This window comes from Mustela nigripes, chromosome 13 (assembly GCF_022355385.1).
Source record: "Mustela nigripes isolate SB6536 chromosome 13, MUSNIG.SB6536, whole genome shotgun sequence".
Classification (NCBI taxonomy): Eukaryota; Metazoa; Chordata; class Mammalia; order Carnivora; family Mustelidae; genus Mustela; species Mustela nigripes.
Genome location: NC_081569.1, coordinates 125,447,369 through 125,460,922, shown reverse-complemented (window position 1 = coordinate 125,460,922; position 13,554 = coordinate 125,447,369).

Genomic DNA, 13,554 nt, shown 5'->3' with positions numbered 1-13,554 from the left:
CACAATGCCTCTCTCCCAGTTTCTATGCATAACTCCAGAACCCTTTCATTAAAGTGAGAGACCAGTTTCATGTGAGGATACAGCCTGCTACACTGCCACATATATACACTACAAATCTTTCTTGAGCTTTTTCCACTGTGTCTGTACTATAGGAAAAAGAAAAACTGAGATGTTTCAGAAGTTATTAGGCACTGGCTTTGAACTGGTTTTGACTTCCAAAAACCCTCAGAGCCACTTTGTCCACCAGTCACATTGGAGGTTTATGGTATTCACGTAAAAAGTAGAGTTAACAATGGTGTGCTGAATAAGATGGAAATATAATTTTGGAGTCATTAGAATATAGATGATATTTAGAACCAAGATACTAGATGATATCACCAAAAAGTGGCACAGATAAAGAAAGTCCAAATTCCAAAGATTAAGCCATTAAGGGTTAAAGTTTTAGACAGTGATGACATGAGAAGGAACTAGCAGAACAGATTGAGAGGCAGTAGCCAGAAATACAGTGCGGGGGGGCAGGGGGGCGGGTACAAGCTGGATGTGTTGTACTGGAACCAAAGGAAGAAAAGTGGTTCAAAGGAGAGAATGAGCAAGTTGTGTCAAATGCTACTAATCAGGTAACTAAGAAGAGGATCAAAAGATGGTAACACGATCTCAGCAATGTGGTGACCAGAGCGGAATTGCAGAGCCGTGGTTGGTGAGAAGCCTGATTTGACTGGATTCAAGAAAAAGAAAATGAGAAAACACATTGGAAACAGCAAGTGCAGACAGCTTTCTAAAAGAGTTTTACTGCAAAAGAACAGAAATAGGACAGCAGCTGGAAAAAAAAAAAAAAAAACAGTGAAGTCAAGAGGATGTTGTTTGTTGTTATTGTTGTAAGATGAAAAAATAATGGCATATTTTACATTGATGGAAATGTTCCAATAACAGGGGGAATATGATGATACAGGGAAAGAGGAGAATTGGCAGACCAATGTCTTTGAGTAAGAGAAAAGTATAAAACTTAATGCACAGATGAAGAAGTTAGACTTAGCATTGAGCAGTTTATCTACAATAATAGGAAAGAAGTTCTCTCCTAGTAGTTCAGATTTAGAAAGCATATAAAATAGAAATGACCTGCAAATACAAAGTTACTTCTATAATTATAAAATTCTTATAAACTTAATTTTATTAATTCTTACAAACTTATAAAACTTCAACATAAGTTAAAAGTTCTTATAAAGTTTTAAAATTGGTAAAAATTCAAAGTTTGTCAAGAAAAAAGAGAATGCTTTCATAAGCAAAATTTGGAATCAAATAGATATAATTTAAAATGCTGTAGATATTTTAAAAATAGTAAGACTTTCATGACCAACTTTATGCCAACAAATTTGAAAACCAATGCTAGGAAAATGTAACTTAGTAAAATCGATTAATGAAAGATCAGAAAATTAATAGTCCTATAACTTTTAAAAAATTGAATCTGTGATTTAAAATCTTCCTACAAAATAAACTCATACTCAGTGATAAAGTAGTGATAACGTACTGCAATCATTTCCTTTAAGATTAGGAATCAGAGTAAGAAGAAAAGAAATAATCACCATTTATGTTTAACATTGTTTTAAAGAAACCAGCCCAAACACTGAGGCAAGAGAAAGAAATGAAAGTCATGAGAATCAGCAAAAATGCATAAATACCCTTAGTATTCATAGATGCTATCATTGGCTACTTAGGTAACCTGAAAGAATCAAAGACTCTAAAAGGATTAATAAAAGATTACTGATTAAAAATCAGTGTATAAAAACTAACTGCATTTGTATAAGCTTTCAACAGAAAAATTATTTTTCAAAAATAATATCCTTTCAATAGTAATACAATTATAAATATTGAGAAACATATAAGACCTATGGAGAAAATTGTAAAACTTTTGAAAGACAATTAAATGAGATCTAAATAAATGGAGATATACCAAACTCATGGTTCATGATACTCAATATCATAAAAATGTCTTTTCTTCCAAAATTAATGTATACTTTCAATGCAGCTCGTCAAATTGTTAACTGGTTTCTGTGTTTACCTGTGTGTGCAGGTTGGAGAGTACAAAGATGTGTATAAGTGAGTAAGGGAAATCTGATAGCTAATTCTAAAATCAATGCAGAAATTTGAGGTTATCAGAAAACACAAAATTCTTTCAAATAAGAATCTACAATAGGGACATCTGAGTGGCTTTGTTGGTTAAGTGTCTGCTCAGGTCATGATCCCAGGGTCCTGGGAATCCCTGCTCAGCAGGGAGCCTGCTTCTCTCTCTCCAACCAGCTTGTGTTCTCTGTCACTATCTTTGTCTCTTTCTCTCTCTCAAATAAATAAATAAAATCTTTAAAAAAAAAAAAAGGATTGACAATAGGTTTAAAGGAAAAAATAATAAAGTTACAATTTTAAAAAAGAATCTTTTCAATTATCCTGTGAAATTTTTTAAGCTGCTTTATTGAGGTGTAATTGAAGTATAATAAACACATATTTAAAGTGTATAGTTTGATAAGTTTTGGTAAGTTTTGATCAGTTTGATACATTGGTGAAACTATCACTCTCTAAAACTTTCTCTATTCCTCTTTATAATGCTCCTCCACCCCACTCTGTATTAAGGCAACTACTGATTTACTTTGTGTCACTACAGATTAATTTTCATTTTCTGGAATTGTATATAAATGGAATCATAATAATGTCCTATTTTATCTGACAATCAAAATAATGTCCTATTTTGTCTGACTTCTTTCACTGGGCATAATTATTTTAAAACCCATTCATATTTTACCATGTATCAATTCCTTCCTCTTTGTTGCTGAGTAGTACTCCCAAGTAAGATTTGAAATGGTAACTTCCCAAACATATTGGGAAAGCAAAGATGTGAGGCAGATGACGTCCTATCCTAGAAATCCTCACAGGAATGCATGCTCACAGGTTCTCTTATGTTGGTCCTGATTTTGCTAACCCACTTTAGAAAGCTGTGGTTTTAACTAACCAGACCCTTCTCAAAAAGCCTGTTGCTAAACACTGTTCTTTTTATAGGCTTTTTTTCTTTTCGGCTAAATACAGCATATTGTTATAAAACGGCAGCTAAGAATCTAGTTTTCTTTTAGGCCATTTAGACTTTACTTTATTCTATTTTTATAACTGTAGCCCCATGCACCAACTAGTTGATCTGAGCTTTTGATCCCAAGAAAGTGTTTGTGGATAGGTCAGCCCTCTTACTGCAAGAAAAGCTACTGCAAGAAAAGCAAGTCAAAGTGCAAACTGACAGCTTATCAGGACAGACAACACAAAAGCAACAAAACTTCTAATGGATCCATTATTTACTCTAGGGCATTCATGCAACTAAAATTTGCTTGAATATTTTCTATGCACTTGGCATTGAATTTTACATGTATTGTCTCATTCAGTCCTTAAATCCCAATGAAATTAATGTTTAATTATTCTTATTTTATACAGAGGAAACTGAGGCATGGAGACTAAAATGTCACAGAGAAGATGGCAGAACATAGCAGAGCATAGACTCTAGAGAAAAATATACCCTGGTGTGAATTCTAGCCAGACATTTAGTACTGCCCAGTTTTCTTGCTGGTTAAACAAGACTTTCGTAAAATAATTAGCATAAAATAACAATACCAGGTTATAAGGTTATTGTATGGCTTGGATGATATAGTGCCTTGCACAAAGTAAGTAATAAACAGAAGCTATAATAATTATTATCATTGTCATTATTATTGCCATAACCAAGTAGTAATGCCTTCAACCATTATTACCCTGAGTCAATTACTTGAAAGTAAAATGTTTTCAAACCTCCTAATCAAAAATGAGCTTGCGTCACTTCCAAATCCTGGGCATTTAAGAAGCATAGGAGATTAATATTAATTAAAATACATTCTGATTTTCCACCACATGTGTTGATTTACACCCTGTCACAAAGCAAATCTCTTTACAACATTTTAAGACAACTAGTTTTCTTTAAAACACATAGAGAGAAAAACACACCTAATATTTTAATCCAGTGACAAACGCATTCACCACATGGGTATTATCTGAGAGTTAGCAATTTGACTCCTTGATCAACAATCCCAGCTTTACTTTGTTCGGTTCAGCCAACTCCCATTTCTTTTACTTTTCTCAGCACATAATGTGATAAATGTTCCCACTGCAACGTGTCACAGGGTAACTGAGGTTGCCAAGGTACACACACACACAGTCTCACCAAGCGATGAGGAGGAGGATAATTCAGCAAGTCTGCCATAGCATTCCGGAACTCTTTATGGCTAGGGAAACTTGAAGGCTTGCTCTTGAATACAGTTAACTTCATGGTGATTTTTAGTGTGAGTCCTCCCTGCCCTCTACATCTGACCATAACCAAGGATTATAGGCTCTTAGCCAAGATAAGGTGGGACCACTGGCTTGCCACATGCCCTTGCATGCCACATGACAAAATTAGCCATGCCAGTTGCATCTCTCCCTACCCCTAGTACAGTTTAGGATTAGTGTGATGACCTTTTCTAATTGGTTGGCACAAATTCCTGTCTGGAGTCTTGCTCTGAATTGTAGTTACCAATCATATGACTGTAAGAAAATACTCCAAGCTGTTAGCACCAGGCAGCTGGAGGAGGAAACCAAGGTAGGAATCCTGGTTCTACAAAACTGTCCTTGGCTCGCTCTTTATAACAGAACAGAACCGGAAACACCGTCTCGTCTTGTGGGAAGATAAAGATGAATATTTGGCAATCGTCACTCCTAACCATCAAGTCCTTCTCAAATTCTTCCATGGAAGATGATTTTACTAATTTTAGCTTCCTCTTGGAAATAAGAGTTGTAAGTGACCTTATTCTCAACCCATCACCTCTTCATGTTAGGTTTACTGCCCCAGTCATCTGCACTGATGATCCATAACATTGCTTGTTTGTTTCTCCCTCAATAATCCCTCCTGCACTCACAGACACCAAGCTCTCCATACCATCCATCAATAATGCAATGTCTATTTTGTTGACTCCTTCCAGTCATCATAAGTAATACACCCAACTTTCTACTCTCCTTAAATCTCCAGCACCCCCACCCCCTACCTACCAAAGCCTTTTCAGTCAGTGACTTCATCCTCCTGCTTCACAGAGAAAACCCAAACCTTCACAAACAGCAAACCTAAGAGAGTGCATCAAGGCATGTATCCTTCCACAGTGAAAAATGGATGATCTCTTTATTTAAGAAGATCATTCTTTTACCTGTCTCATGGATTTTTTTAACGATCCTCCCTTCTTTTTCCTTTTTTTTTTCTTTTTTAGAAAGGGGGAGAGAGAGAGCATGTGCAAAAGAGAGTAGGGCAGGGGGGAGGGGCAGAGGGAGAGGAAGAGAGAGAATCTTAAGCAGACTCCATGTCCAGTGTGGAGCCTGACATGGGGATCAACATGGGGCTCAGTCTCACAGCCCTGAGATCATGAAATCAAGAGTGAGACAGTTAATTGACTAAGCCACCCATGTGCCCCCAATAGTCCTGCCTTCTTGAGAACCTACCTATGGCCTGCCTCACATCATTAACTCATCATCATCCTTCATCTCTCTGTGGATTCTTTGCTATCAACATTTAAACATTCTCAACTTTCTCTTCTTTTAAACAGGCAAAATCCCCTTTAACTGTAGCCAGCAGCTACTTCTCTATATTTTTATTCACAGACACTACTTCTAATTTAGCACCTTTCTCTGTTTTATTAGTTCTTCAGAATCTTGTCCTCTACCCTACCACAAATCTCCTGAAATGGTTCTTGCCAAGGTCACCAAATGTCATCAAATTTAATTGGACTTGCTGTATTTATCTGACTTTCTGTGGTATTTAGCACCATCCTTCCTGCTGGAAACATCCTCTGCTCTTGATTTCAGGACACTATAATCTCCTGTTTCCTCTTACCATAGACATCTCTATTTCTTCTCAACTTCCCCAACTCATCCTGGTCTATCTCTCCAGGAAGTAATGGAATTCCCCAAAACTTAGTTCTAGTTCTGTTCTTAAATAAAACTATAAAATGTCCCTAGATGATGCAACTTCTCTGCATATTTTTATTTACCATTAGTATGTTAATTAAGCTAAAATAACTTTGCTACTAGCCTTCAACAAAGACCATATGTATATACCTATATACCCACCAATCAACATATTCATCTTTATGTACATATTTTATGTTCATATTTCATATGCACCTTACATCTAATTAGTCCAAAACTAATCTCAATCTATTCTCCCAAAAAGTAGTTCTGAGTCATCCCTGTCTAATAGTACTACTATTTATTCAAGCTCACACAAGAAACTGGGGAATGATTTTTACACTTCTTTTTAACTATCACATCTAATCAATCAACAGGTTCTCTCTAATAGACAGAATTCCTATGTCCCTCTGGTCATTTTGCTCAAAAAAGAACTTCAGACCTAGGAGAAAGCTGTATTGAAATAAACCTTCCATTTCTCTTTCCATCCCTCCTTTCCCCACCATCCTCTTTCCTCCTCAGAGGAGAAGAAATGAATTGCCTTATTGGTGAATTTAGGAGAAGAAGCCAGGCCATTTTGTATTTCCCTTTTGGATGTTCACACTGTAACAGCAGGTGTATTCTAAAACATATAAAACAAACAGCCAAAAAAGTGTAAGACTTGTACATTGTAAACTATAAAATATTATTGAAAGAAATTAAAGAAGATCTAAATAAACATAAAGATATCCCATGTTCATGGATTGGAAGATTTAATATTATTAAGATCTGCCCCAAAATGACCCACAGATTCTCTACAAACCCTATCAATATCCTGACTGGCTTCTTTGCAGAAACTTACAAACTGATACTAAAATTCATATGAAAATGTAAAAAAGACAGTGTAGTCAAAACAATATTGAGAAAGGAGAACAAAGTTAGAAGACTCACACTTCTCAATTTCAAAACTCACTAACAATCAAGACAGGGTGGTGCTGACACAGGACAGACAAATCAATGAAAACTATCAATTCCAGTTAAGAATCCAGAAATAAGGGGCATTTGGGTGGCTCAGTGGGTTAAAGCCTCTGCCTTCGGCTCAGGTCATAATCCCAAGGCCTGGGATCAAGCCCCACATGGGGCTCTCTGCTCAGTGGGGAGCCTGCTTCCCCCTCTCTCTCTGCCCGCCTCTCTGCTTACTTGTGATCTATGTTTGTCATATAAATAAAATAAAAATCTTAAAAAAAAAAGAATCCAGAAATAAAATCTTATATTTATGGTGAACTTATTTTCAACAAAGGTGCCAAACTGTTAAACAGAGGAAAGAACTGTCTTTCTAACAAATTGTTCTGGGACAACTGGATATCTGCATGCACAAGAATTAAGTTGAATATCTGCCTCACATCACATATAAAAACTAGCTCAGGTAGATCAGAGACCAAATGGATCACATTACATAAATGTAACAAACAACATAAAAATAGGTTTTAAAAACCATAAAACTCTTAGAAAGAAAAAAAGGAATAGACTTCTATGACTTTGAGTTTGCAATAATTTTTTAGATATTACTTCACAAGCTCAAACAGCAAAAAAAAAAAAAAAAAATGAAGAAGTTGGACTTTATCACAATCAAAAACTTTTGCACTTCAAAGGTTATCATCAAGGGAAGTGAAAAAGAAAACTCACAGAAAGAGAGAAAGTATTTGCAAAACACATATATTAAAAGGGACTTTTACCTAGAATATATAAAAATGATCTCTTACAACAAAACAATAAAAGGATAAAGAACCCAAAGAACAAATAGGTTAGGAATCTGAATAGTTCTTCAAATAAAGTGTACAAATAGCCAATAAACACATGAAAAGATGCCAAAAACCATTAGTTATCACAAAGATGCAAAACAAAATCACAATGAGATACTACTTCACATCCACTAAGATGAATATAATACAGAAAGACAACAAGTGATGATGAGGATATGGGGCAATTGGAGCCCTTCTACCTGCTCGTAGAAATGTAAAATAGCGAAGCTGCATTGGAATACCACTCGAGGAGCTCCTAAAATGTTAAACCCAGAGTTATCATGTAATGCAGAAATTCCACTCCTAGTTATGTCTAAGAGAAAGAAAAACCAATACCCATACAAAAACTTATACACAAATAGTCAATATCAGTATTATTCATAATAGCCCCAAAGCAGAAACAATCCAAATGCTCATCAACTGAAGAATAGCTAAACAAAATGTGATTTTTCTGTCCAGTGGAATACTATTTAGCAATAAAAAGGAATGAAGTCTTGGGGCACCTGCGTGGCTCAGTGGGTAAAAGCCTCTGCCTTCGGCTCGGGTTGTGGTCCCAGGGTCCTGGGATCAGGCCCTGTGTCAGGCTGTCTGCTCAGCAGGGAGTCTGCTTCCCTTCCTCTTTCTCTCTCTACCTGCCTCTCTGCCTACTTGTGATCTCTGTCTGTCAAATAAATAAATAAAATCTTTTTAAAAAATCTTAAAAAGAAAGGAATGAAGTCTTAATATGGGATACAACATGGACGACCTTCAAAAACATTAGACTAAGTGAAAGAAGCCAGTCACAAAACCACATATTTATGACTTTGTTTATATTAAATGTCCAGAATAGGAAAATCTATAGGAACACAATAATAGCACATGTAATTGTGCTAAGAAACACAGAATATGGAACTTTATACAGGTGAATTTTATGGTAAGTGAATTACTTTCTATCATCTTTTAAGTTAGCAAAGTCACATCTTCCTGACCCTTAATACACTGTCAAATATTTCCTTCTATCCCCACCAGAAAAGGTTTTCCACTGGAAAATACTCATGCCATAAGATTGAGGCCACCTGGATAACCGAGGATACTACCCCCATTTCAAGGTCCCTAAACTTAATCATATCTGCAAAATTACATTTATTATGAAAGGTAACATATTCACAGGTTCCAGTGTTAAGTTATAATGTATTTGGGAGTCCATTATTTTGCTGACTACAGTAGGTAAATTATATCTCATTAATTTTTTTTTTTTTAAAGAGTTGGCACATTTTGCTTTTCTGCCTCCAGGAGAACATCTCCTAGGTCAGATCCCAGGTTTGGCTTTCATGGGCAGTTTGGAAACCCGTGGCCTTCTCTCCTGTGATGGGGCCTGCACAGATATAAGATAGAGGTCCTGGCAAAGTAGATCTATAGACTAATACACTCCCTTAGTGGGCCATTTCACATTCTAAGCTTGGACAGAGACATTAGGAAAGAACTGGTCACATACCCAAGTTTCCCTTGAATGATGCAATTAACTAATGTGTCAACTTTCTTCAATTTATAACAAAATCAAAGGTTAGAGAAAAAGAATTACTGTCTCCAGAAGCTCAAGCATTGATTTTTGTCTTCTAGATAATGCTCATAAACATCAATTTTACTCCATCTTCACTGATACCACCTTAAGTCCCCATCATGGTTCAATAAGATTATTAAAATAACTGTTTTGCATATTTTCTTTTTGTCTTCTAATCCAGTCTCCTAGATACAGCCAAAGTGACCTTATTAAAATGCAAATCTGATCATGTGATTCTGCTGATTAAGCCTTCACTTTGTTTCCCATGACTGTTGGGATAAAAATTTTAAATGTCTCACATACTCTAGATTCCAACCACAGTGCCAGTCTCCACTTGAGCCATTCTTCCCCTGGATCATGGCATCTCAGAGCCCTCATGTGCTGCTTTTTTTCTGCTTTTCCCCTCAATTTTCACCTGGATGACTCTAGCATAGACCACAGTCTCAGATTAAACTTCTCTTCCCAGAGCTCCACTCAAGAGCTAAAAATCTTAAAGTATGCCACTTTTCTTTAAGTAAAAGTAAGGTAAGTGCCTTTGAGGCACTTACCACAATTTTTATTTAGTATCAGTATCAATGAATATTGTTGACCATTTCCAATCCCAACTGGTACATTAATACTATTACCAGCACATGACAGAGAGAGTAACTATGGGGTTCCCACTATCTCTGGCAGCCCTATTCCCACCAGAATGACTATATAATAACTGAAGAAGAAATTCTTCACTTTCTGGGGAAAGTGGCACAACCCAATGGCTTCTTATTCTAATATAATTTTGTACCATTTATTTGGTGGTAGAATTAATGTGTGTAATAGAACTATGAACACACATAAAAATAGGTCATTAATAAGCTTGTGAAAAAATAGCCATATCAGTTGTATACATATAAATGGAATATTGGTCAGTCATAAAAAAGAACAAAATCTTTCAACTTACCCCAACATGGGAAGATCTCAAGGGTATTATGCTAAATGAAATAGGTCACAGAGAGAAATACAAACACCATATGATTTCACTTATATGAGAAAGCTAACAAAATAAGCGAAATAGACAAAACAAAACAGAAACAGACTTAATAGGTATAGAGGAACAATGTGGTGGTCACAAGAAGGAAAGGGATGGGGAGATGGGTGAAATAGGGAGAGGGAATTAAAAGGTATAAACTTTCAGTTATAAAATGAGTAAGACATGGAGATACAATATACAGCATAGGGAACAGAGTTAACATATAACAGCTTTGTGCGGTAACAGATGGTGGCTAGATTTATCATGGCAATCACTCTAATGTATATAAATTTTGAATCACTATGTTGTATACCTGAAACTAATATAATATTATATGTTAACTACACTTAAATAAAAATAATAGCTATATCACAGAAGTTAATATTTCAATGACATATCATATTTGTTTCTTCTACCACTTTCATTATCTAGTGATAATACTTTTTTTTAATTGGAATAATGGTGTTGGAAGGGACTTCAAAATATCACTAATTGTGTAAGAGTAATTTATATGGCAGTATATAAAGAAATAGGTAGAAAAGTCTTTAAATCTTGAGTCTCGACTGTGCTGTCTACTAGCTGTGTGACTTCAGGTAAATTACTTAACCTCTCTTGGCCTCCATTTCTTTATCTGTAAAAGAGAAGAGATTATAATAGCTAACTCAAATGGCTGTGAGAATTAAGAGTCAATTATGATATTGGTGAAGTAACTGATACAGACTGTCAATATCAAGCACAGTAATTCCTGAACTTGTAGATCTCATGGAAATTTTATATATATATTATGTATATGCATATATATAACATATTTGCGTAAATATAAAGTATAAAAATAATGTATGTTAATATATACATAGATTTGATTTAGGTAAGACCCACAGGATGTGTTGCTGCTTCTATTTTTTCAAATATCATTATGAAAAAAATCTATAGAACACAGTTATTTTTCTAAAAAAAAAAAGACATTTTAAAACACATTTGGAAACATATAGCTTTATGTTAAGCATTTCTCTATAGAAAGATGAAAACCTGATCTCAGGCCATTACTACCTTGTAGGCTGGATTTGGAGATCCATATTGCAGCAGATATTTCATAAATGGGACTTAAACCTAAATCTGGTCTTGGCTATCATTTCAGACAAGTTAGTGTCTAGCCATTCAGGACCACGTCTTACCTGGACTCTTTAAGGTCTCAAAAACAGCCTCTCCTTTGACTCATGGCATGTCCAAATCAATATATGCCACATAAGACTAACCTTTAAGTTACTTTCAAGTAAACTCATGCCTATTGTTTTTGATGGCAGAAAAGTATAATTTCTAGTAGGATTTTTTTTTTAATTAAAAAGTCTTTACCCAATTTTAAGTTGTTTGGGGAAATTTCAGCTAGGATATTTTAGTCTACTTGTCTCTAAAATAGGTTTAAAGAACTTTTTAAAGTACGGGATTAAGACCCTAAATAATGAACCTATAGAGCTACCTATAGAAGAGTTAAATTTCAGGGTATTTGAAAAGGTCTACTTAGGGCAAGCTGGCAGCAATGTAGTGAAAATCTTAAAATAGCTATACCCTCCATAATGATCCATAATAGAAATCTTTATGAACAAAGATGTTCATCTTAATTTTAATGACTGAAATTTGGAAAAATCCTAAAAATCCAAAAATAAAGAAAACCAACATCCAGAAATGACATACACATTTACATGATGGAATATGATTATTAAAATGTTTATAAAGAGTTTTTAGTTACATTGTATCATAGACATTTTCTCATTTATTAGCCCTAGGTCAGTGGTCAGCAAACCATGATCGCCCATGAGCTAAACATATTCTGCTGCTTGTTTTTGTATGGCCCATGAGCTAAAAAGTGATTTTTGCATTTTTTAATGATTGAAAAAAAAGGGGCAAAGTAACATCTTGTGATACAAGCAAAATACATGGAATCCAGATTCCAATTCCCATAAATAAAGTTTTATTGGACTCTAGCCAAGCTCATATGATTATGTATTGTCCGTGGTTTATTTGTCACTACAACTACAGATTGAAGAGATGTGAAAGAAATTATACGGCTCACAGAGCATAAAATATTTATGATGTGACCCTGTACAATAAAAATTTTGCTGAACCCTGTTCTAAGCCACAGTGCCATTTGAGGTTGGTATGATTCCAAAGCTCCTTCCTCATGCCATGCTGCCCTCCCACCCTCACCATTGCCAATGGGGTGGGGTGAAAAGCAACACCACAAAATACTAACAGTAGAAAATTATCTTTGGGAGAACAGCATGTGGCCAATGATAGACACTCCATATTTTTAAGTGAATAAATGTATACATGAATATTAATGCATACAGAGGGATTCATATGGAATCAGAGTTCTTTAAAAGTCCTACGTCAGTCTGTCCTTTGCCATTATCTATAGAGAAGTGGCCAGTTGATGAAAAAGCCAACCACTGTTTATAATATAATGAGAGAATTTCCTGGCTTTTGAACTTCTAGAGTCATGAAATAATGGGGAAAGAGTCTTCTTTCATTCAAGTCTGGTTTCTGAGAAGGCTTTTTTGACACTATTGAGTGCAACAAGCTAGCACTAGGGATCATTGGAATTAAACATGGTAACAACAGAGGTCATGAAATAGGAACTTCTGGTACATTAACTTGTCTCTAGACCTGTGCTGCTGACATGTGGCTCTATTGATATTCAAATGATTTAAAGTTACATATGATTAATGTTTCAGTTCCTTGCTCACACTCCCTCATTTTGAGTGTTCAACAACCACACAGTGTTAGTGGCTTCTGTTTTGGACATCTCAGAATAGGTCATGTCCATCATCAAAAAAAGTTCTATTGGGCAATTCTTTTAGGACAGTTCTTTTAGGCAATTGATGATATGGTGTGGGATTGAGCCTTTTTGCCCTGAGTCATTTGTGGGATTTGTTAAGTCAAGCTTCCAGTCCCAGTATTTTCCATGACAACACATCTCTAAATTTAGAAATCACTGGGAGAGATTTGTCATCCAAATTTCTGTTCTCTAAATTTTAAGAATCGATGTATATCTCTCTTACTTTATACTTCAGATCCAAAAATTAGGCGTGGCTTCCCATCTTACAGTAGAAATCCAAGACTGGTTTTTCACAGCATACAATTCTTATTATGTAATTATGATAGATCAAGCTCTGTGGATGTACATTGGTAATCATTTCTTTCCCTTCTCTGTGATGTGTTTAAAGCCTTGTGGGCTA